Source organism: Squalius cephalus (genome assembly GCF_949319135.1).
Source record: "Squalius cephalus genome assembly, chromosome: 23".
Classification (NCBI taxonomy): Eukaryota; Metazoa; Chordata; class Actinopteri; order Cypriniformes; family Leuciscidae; genus Squalius; species Squalius cephalus.
In genome coordinates this window covers 31,000,258-31,009,300 of record NC_137144.1, presented here as the reverse complement: position 1 = coordinate 31,009,300, position 9,043 = coordinate 31,000,258, and the positions used below count along the sequence as shown (strand labels likewise).

The window sequence follows — 9,043 nt, the reverse complement described above, 5'->3', positions numbered from 1 at the left end:
ACGTCTTTGCATCTCCCGCGAGCACGCCGGAGAAAGAAAAACCCGTCAAAATAAAAGTCCCCATAGAGAAAAATACCTCCGTTACAACTGCTTTGTAGTTTGTAGTAAAAAAAATAAAAATAAGATAAGGAATTTAATGTTATGTTAGCGAGCATAGCCCAGAGATATTGTAAAAGCACAATCAGTCTTTGTTTGCGTTAGCCCGATGCATAAACATAACGTTTAAAAAATAATAATTAAAAAAAATGCAGTACTACGAGGTATTACTATTCTTTAAGACGAAAACAACGACAAACACTTCACATATCTCAATACAATTGTCATTGAAGACCTAGAAGCTAAACGGTGCTTACACAACAAACAAAATAATTATTAAGCATGCTACATAAAACATAGGCTAAAAGCAACAATTATTAATAACACTTACAGGTTGTGATACGGAGGAGGAAGCTGATGCAAATACACTTGGAACTGAACCTTCCTTCAATATCAGCCAGCTCGCGAATCCAAGTTTGACTGCATTTAAGTTGGTAAAGCAATCATCTTCAAAATGGCGCGAACAAAGCACAAGGCTCGGACTATAGTTCTGTGGTATAGTTGTATATATGAATTGTAGCCACTTAGTGTTCAAATGCTCCTCCTTGGGCAGATGAAAAAAGTTTGCTTTTGAGTCGCACTTTAGAACACAGCGTTTCGTTGCCATGACGTTTTCACTGGCGTCTTGGAGTGTAATAAGTGGGGCGTATCTTTTTTTTATTTTTTTTATTATGCCTTAAACAACATATACAGAACAATACAATAAGTGGGCGTATCGTATTCAAATAACTTGACAAGTTGACGTCATCTAGTCAGAGAAAATAGGCTTGTTCGACTTCATGCAGCTCTGCGCAGACCGATCGGCGGCTGACTTAAAGCAGTGCATGCCGGTTAGAAATTTTGTCGACTTGATACAGCGCCGACGCCACGTGACTGTGACGTGTGCCATCAAAGTACCGCAAGAGCGATTCGAGAGTAGCCGGAGAACTCAGCCAGCGCAGCTTCTCAAGAGCGGCTGCACACGGGCTGCAGGAGGGCTGATGACGACACAGCTGTTCCACGATTGGCCGGATTTACCGCATGACAACGATCACGTGTGTTTCGTGTTTATTTCGATCACCTTTAGTTCCTCTAAAGCTCTCAAATCAGTTTATTATAACAGTGAACACTCTTTTCATGTCGTTGTCATGCTATATTGTGTCATGTTTATCAAATTAAAACTGCTTAAAAAACATAGACTCCACTTCATTGATATTTGCTTATGTTGAACTTTATTCTTGTTCAAACAGACGCTGTATGAAGCAGTAGGCTACATAAAGTATTGAATGAAAATGTCTCTGAAACATCTGTGTATTATTTGGCAAATATTGCATCTATTTCACTGCAGCTGTGGTAAAGTATGCAAACACCACGTGAGTGGTCACTACAGGAACCAGAAAGTGTCCGACTTCACGTCTCTGTTTGCAGCTCCTCCCCGCCTGCACGCGGCTACTCTCGCCGATCGGGTGCATCCAGCCGCAGCCGATGTCCAACACACCTAAATCTTCGGTCTTCTAACGATTCATAAAAATGACTCAGAGTCGACTCTTACTTTTGAAAGACAATTAGAACTACTTGGGACTATATTAGGGGGAAGCACAGGCGAAACACTGCTACTTGGGCGCAGAGATATCACGCCCAAGTAGCAGTGCTTCGCCTGTGCTTCCCTCTAATATAGTCCTTAATATATAAGTCAATATCTGCCTAGGAAATCGCCTAGTGTTAATCTGCATCGCTATTTGTACTCGCTGTGAATACGCAGGCCACAAGAAGTAATTAGGTGGGTTTTTTAAATTTTTTATATCACTTTTACTCAGGACATGCTAGCTGGGGATTCCATTCATTATGCTAAGCTAAGCTAGCGCCAACCCTGTCAAACTAAAACAATGCATGCACTGAGACAAAAATGCATTTGCCCACCTATCTAAATGTAGGAAAGAAGGTGAATAAGCCCTATTTCAAAAAACGGTGGAGTGTTCCTTTAACAGAACGTAACATTTTACAATTTTAAAGAGCATTTGTCTGGGCCCTGCCACAGCACCACAACAACAAGATTCTTTTTACCTCTTTTTTTATTCAAAAGGCTCTTAACATAGCTTAGGGAAGAAACAAAGGCTTCAGAAGGGTGCAATGCCAAAATAACAAACAAAAAGCCAGATCTACCTGTTTTTTTATATTCTTAATAAGCCTTACAAAGAAAATACAAATAAATAACAGAAGTCTAAACTCACTCCCTGCCTAGCCACAAAACAGGAGAAAAAGGGGGTTACAAAAATAAAATGGCGCCCGCCTCCCTACAGTTCCCACACTCTAAAAAATGCTGGGTTGAGTCTGTTGGGTAATTTTGTTGGGTTATTTTTATCACATTTTAAACACTTTTGGGTAGTTTTAATTTTCCAGTTGTTGGGTTAAACCTGCTGGGTAGCAACGCTGGGTTGTTTCACAAGCTTCGCGCCAAATGGAGATGTTTAAATTCGCTCCCAAACTGTCATCTTAAGGGGCAAAGGCAAGCAGCTGTGTGCAACTGTTTTAAGGTAAGTTTATATAATGTTTTATGTTTATTAATAATTAGTATGAATTAGCATAATTATAACTTTTTTTCGCAGCAATAATTCTTAAATACCGACTAAATTTGGTGATGCAACTGCAGGCCTACGACAAACAATTGTTACCGCAGAATCATATATTGACTCGCATAGTAATTTTAAGGTATGTGAGACGACAGAGTAATGATTCTGTATCACACGGAACCATGAAATATGTGAAGAGGAAAGAGTCGTTTCTGCCACTGACAAGCGAATTGAACAAAGTGAGTCGAGTCACTCAAAACAAAACAATTGAGTAATATGACTCACTGCTCTTATGTAAAACGCAGGCTTAATTGTCCATACGTCCATTATGTAAAAGGCATAAAAAGTAGCCTACGTAAAAATGTCGTAGGACCGCAGGTCTAAAATAAATTGCTATCCGGTTCAAATAAACTGGTTCACCAATTTTGAAACGAAATGATTCCCGGAAATGAATCGACTTATTAGCACCGCGAAAACTTTCAAAATGCATGCGTGCATCAGCTGTAGGTTGGACCACCCGGACCAGTGAGGTGATTTGTTGCACGTGTTGTACAAAAAGTCTTTTTTACATGCTACATAAATTCGGTTTTGGTAAGTGATGTAATTTAAATTTTTCTTTTTTTCTAGTTAGAAAACCATATGGATACATCTGGGGAAAAAAGTCTTTGAGTGGCATTTACCCAGTCTTATCGACAGTTTAACGGTAAGTTCATGTTTATTATACACTTGTGCAGCCTTTACATATATAATTGACTGCCTGTGATAATCAACTCAACCTTGCATAACTTAAATCCGTGCTATAGTTAAATAACATTGTAGGTAACGTAACGTTTGCTCACAAGGCTGCCAATTTATAAGCTTGTGGTTCGATTCCGATTTTGATTCAATGTCGATTCATTTGGATAAATATCAGATGCAATAGCTACATGTAAATTTTTTTAAAGGAAAAAAATTAAGGGCCCTATATTATGCTTTTTCATTTTTTCCACTTTGTTATTGTGTGTTACGTTGCTGTTTGAGCATAAAAAAAATCTGTAAGGTTACAAAGCCCAGTCACTCCAAAGTCCTATTTTATGTAAGTTAACAGAAATATAAGGATTGCATACAATATAAAAGGCAACCTTAGATATTTAATATCATTATTGCATATTTATTTTATGTCTGTAGCTCATTGCACTAACTTTAGTGTATATTTGTTGTAGCTGGTCCTGTTTCTGAGATCTTTCTGCAGAGAATAGAGGTGATGTTGCTCTTTTGGTCCTTCCCCTTCTTCTTGCTGCCACGGTGTACATAGTGGTCCGAAGGTATTTCGTCCATCTATTGACGAAGCTAGAAAGGCTACCATTGATCTTCAACTAGTAAGTATAAAACCCGCATATAACTGCTATTTAAATTGCATTGTAACCTGACTGGAACTGCCTGTGCATTAAGCAAGGGATACTGTACATCCAGCAAGTTTAAATTGCAGAATAAACTTCAACAGGGTAATCAACACAAAGTGGAGGGATCTCGTATCACCCTGAAGGAGTTTATTTTGTGATGAAAACTGACTGTACATTATCTAACTTAACTTCATTACCTCAAAACAATTCCTATTAAGCAACTTTGATCCTAGACCAAAAAAAAAAAAAAAAACAAGATCACACAAGGCAATGTAAAGCTTACCACATACGGCTTTTCGCCAAATAAAAATATTGATTGTTGAAATCATGATGAACTCCATTTCATGATGAACTTTACAGTTATTGAACTGAACTGACTTCAACTGAATATGAAACATTTGCCATTGAAACAATCTATATTGTATTTATTTTCTTTTATAGGTCGGAATGAACATGGTGGAATTTCTAAACCGGGCAGGGTCTACAAAACCTGCATCTAAGAGTCTTCTTCAGTCTAAAAAAAAATGTAAATATCGCATACTGTAAAATACAAATGTAACCCAGGTTAAAATCTGTCTATATATTAAATGCTTGTATATTGGTTCTGCCGTCCCTGTCCCTTTAATTTGCCTGTGTGGAGTACGTGTCCTGCGACCTCACGCAACCTCAGTCATGTGACTGTGTTTAGCCAATCGCGCATTTGAGCACGAGTGTTTAACTAGATTGCGGTGTCGTGTCTTCCTCATTCAGAGGTGTGGGGAAGCTGATCGACAGCTGTGGACAGGTTTGTGTTTTACAAACTATTCACTCTTGTGTTCGATTCATGCTTTTAGGTTAAGCATATCATTGTAACTTTTTAGAACAACTTACTGGCTGCAGGGAATCCGTCGCTGCCATCAGGTTATGTTTACATAGAGGAACTGGTGAGTAATCTGAATGAGTGAACTACATGCTGGACACTAACATGTTAAATCAGCAGCAATAAACATTAGCATTAGCGTTAGCTTTAACATTGGCATTGGATGCTTTAAACAAATGGTTTTGATTCATTTTATGCTGTTGTGAGGTCTGTCATTTTTTTTGTGTTTACAAATGGATTTGTTTGCACTAAGTGTGTTTAAATGCACTAAGGACATCAGATTATTTCGGATTATTTATTAGAATTTTGTGCAGGCAATACAACTTTAATATTGTACTTTTGACTGTTTTGTCAAACACTTAATGTTTATTATTTGTAGTTTGTACATTTATTGATTATTTTGTAATGCTTTAGAATTGTGTACACATGGAAATTATATTTGTGTGGAATTAGCTAAAGTTTACTGCAAATTTAGTTCCAACTTAGCCCTATTATTTATTGGTCCTGTTGTTGCACTACAGGCCAGGTTTTTTTTCTCTGTTTGGGGATGAATGATGGTGAGCTGAACTACTACGGCTGGGAGCCTACCATCTGTGCAGCATCCACTGAACAGCCACCCTACTGGTCTGGTAGGAAGGTTGTCCGCAGCCTGTTACCCACACACTTCTCCACAGACTTGCGCTTCAGTCCCACATGCACATCTTTTCCCTTAACGAACAATAACCTATGGACTTACCAATACAAACTTTTATAAACCTCTTGTGGGTTGTCGCGTTGGTCTTGAAGAAACCAAACATCGCTGGGACAGTTTTTTTTTTCCTTTTTGTTTCTTGTGTGTGGCATTTGTTGTGATTTCTATTGTCATATCTTAATTGAACAATAACCACAAAGTTTACTTAACTATAACTGATTCAACTGTAGTCTGTAACTATTTTGGGTTCTTTTTCTATTTTCATTATTTTTGTTTGTAAATATTTTGTTTAATCACTTTTCAATACATGGTACCTGTACTAAATTTAAATTCATGGTTCTGTGTTATTACTGACTACCAGCTCCTGTAGCCGAATTTAGACTTTTGTGATCTAACTAGCTTAAACTGTTTATTTCAATAGTTATTTATTTGATTTATTATAGCTAATATTACTGACATATTAAAGGGTTAGTTCGCCCATTTAAGACATGAAGTTGTATGCAATCCTTACCAGCACTATAGTGCATACACACTGACCCACTCTGTGGTCACCTCCCTGGTCAGAGTTCTGGCCGCTTGAAGTTTTTCTAGAAAGTATTCCCGGTTAGTTTCCGGGGCCTCAAAACTGTGCGTTTTTACGTGAAAAAATTATATGCGTTTCAAAGCTTGATTAATTTACATCACAAAAAACACTCCGGGCAAAATTCATACCTCAGTTTTAATCGGCACTATTTTCTTTCCATTTCTATCAATCCGCGCTGCTGTCAACGTCAACAGTGCGCACGTTCCGATCAGCTGTTCCATAGTGTTTACACAATCGAATGACAACGACTTAAAAAGTACAGTGTTAAAAACAGTAAAGAGAGTTTTGGGCCTGTGGAAATTATTATTGATAATGTCTGCAAAATACCTTGATTTTGATTCTTTCATTGCCTTCTGATAATTAAATAATGAATCTCGTAATAATTCCAGAGAGATCTGGAGCCGGTCCTTTTTCCACTTTCGCTCCGCCCGTCTACAGATCTGCCTCGAGGCACGAACGTTATCGTCAATCCAGGGATCAGATATAGGTTTGAGTTTTAAAGTCTTTACAGGAGCAATTGAATCCAAGATAATCAAAGAAGTCGAGTTAAATTTAAGTAGGAGCTCATCTGGACTCAGCTCACACTGACTTGCGTCAACTGTTTGAACAGCATTACAGAAAGCAAATGAAAAGGATATGCTAGTAGATGGAGTAATAATTCTAGATTTGCGGACACATTTAGTAGCTTTAGTACAAGTTGGTAAAATCAGTTTAGACTATCACATTATAGACACGCTTACAACAATGTTTATTGCCAGGTCATACAGAAGTTATTACACGACAATTAACACTATGACAACTTTATGGAGCTATTCTTGTGCCAATAAAAATGAACGTAGCTTTTCAAGAAACTAATGAAAATATAAATTGAAACTAAATAAATTATCTCTAAAACTGAAAAAGTATAAATCGCAGGCAAATTTTTTGACTTAGTTTTTAATACACTGCATGTTTTGCTAACTATTTCTCATATTTCAATCGCTGATCTGAACTTACAAATGCGCTTCCAGAGTTTTCATTTACGCTTCTGAAGTTTTCGTTTACGCTCCCTGAGTTTTCGTTCGCCGTTCTGACACATTTCTCTCGTGGGGGCGGGGCTAGTAGCAGTGTGTTCTCATTGGTTACTGAGCTTTTGATTGATGGCTTCGTGACCTGGAAGTGAAGACGTCAGTGGTGTGTTTATGTGTGGATGTGAGCGTCTGTAATCGCAGCTTTCTATTTCATTTTACTGATATTAAGTTATGTTTGTTTTTTTAATTTTATCTGTATTTACCTGCTGCTACTACTTAGTTGGCAGAAGCTTTTTAGGAGCACAAGAGATCTATTCAGTCTATTCAGGTGTAATTGCACATTAAAGTACTGGATATAATAGGCCTACTTAAAATATTGTAGTGTCCAATGTTTTCGGAGAATATTTGTTTATTCCTGATGATTATTTTGCATGTTAGGCTGTGATTAGGTTCAGCTGTTACAATTTAAAGAGAATACTAGCAAACGTGTGTCATATATTCAGCCGTCAAGAAAGTCAAACTTCAACCAGGTAATCATGGCCATCACACTACTCATTGTTAGCATGATATACGTTTACACCATCAAAATTAATGATCACTTAAATAAGAGGAATTTAAACAATATGAAAATTACAGTCGTGGCCTGCTGTCAGATGATACAGACCTCAAAGGGCATTTCATTATATGTCACACAAAGAATGTTCTTGTTGCCATTTTTTTTTTAATTGATAAATGTATTTAGTTATTTCATTTAATTAACACTATCTTCTAACATTTAAAATTGTAAATAGATTTTAACAATCATCAACCGTTTCAATCGTGACTTATACAACCAGTTAAATAAATGTAATTGAAAATATGAATTCAAATAAATGTACATTTTTTATTGTCACTAAAGCATATACACAAGTAACACAAGTGAAGGTCTTGGATGTGTTGTGACAGGAAAGACCAGAATCCACAAAACATTAACTGCATAATATACATGTAATGCACAGTATTCTGATATACATTACTATACAAAGTGCACAATTACAAATACAGAATACATTTTAAAAATTCATATACATTTTAAATGTTGCAATGATTCTTTGAGCAGTTCCTGTTGCAGTACAAGTAGCAAAGCAGTGACTGGACACAAGCAGTGCAAGGATAGTCCTTCCAGAACATGAGCATTCTCTCATCATTTACTCTCCTTCATGCCACCCCAGATGTATATGACTTTCTTTTTCACATAAACATAGACAAAGATTTTTAAAGAAATAATCCATCTCTGTGAGTCCATAATACAAGTGGATTGTAACCCATATACGTAAGATTTTTAATAGTTAAAACAGTTTACATTATTAGTATTTTTCTTATCTAGCCTATTGTTTTACTTCAGAAGGCATCGATTCATCCACTGAGGTCGCATGGATTACCGTCACGCTCACTGTGTGTGGTTTTTAAAGTGTCTTTAGGACTCGCAGAGATGGATTACTGTCCTTACAATCTTAATTCGTGTTTATCTGTAGAAAGAAAGTAAAATGCATCTGGGACAGCATGAGGGTGAGTAAAATAAGAGAGAATTGTATTTTTGGGTGAACTATCCCCTCAACATTCATATGCTATTGGTTTGCTAATCCAAGATCATCATAGACTAATAAGAATAAAGTGAAACCTCTTGTGTACTTGTGAACTGTGTTTGTTTTAATCTAGAGGAAATTGAAATATTTGCTAAATAGTTTATATTAAAATAAATCAGGTGTCTGAAGATCAAGATCCCAGTCATTCAAAGGTGATGTGTCTGAACAGAGTAAGATTATTGTCTGATAGGGACAGTGGATCTCTGGTACTATCACTCCATCCTCTGTGTCAGCATCAGGCTCATTCA

General features: G+C 36.9%; 1 long non-coding RNA gene across 1 annotated transcript; it reads left to right on the top strand.

Annotated features, from left to right (window-relative positions):
- Positions 1 to 1,690: 1,690 nt before the first annotated feature.
- On the top strand, positions 1,691 to 5,910 carry LOC307151548. The gene is made up of 4 exons (XR_013819898.1): positions 1,691 to 2,609; positions 3,273 to 3,348; positions 3,848 to 4,003; positions 4,469 to 5,910. It is a non-coding gene; the product is annotated as an uncharacterized lncRNA (long non-coding RNA).
- Positions 5,911 to 9,043: the final 3,133 nt, after the last annotated feature.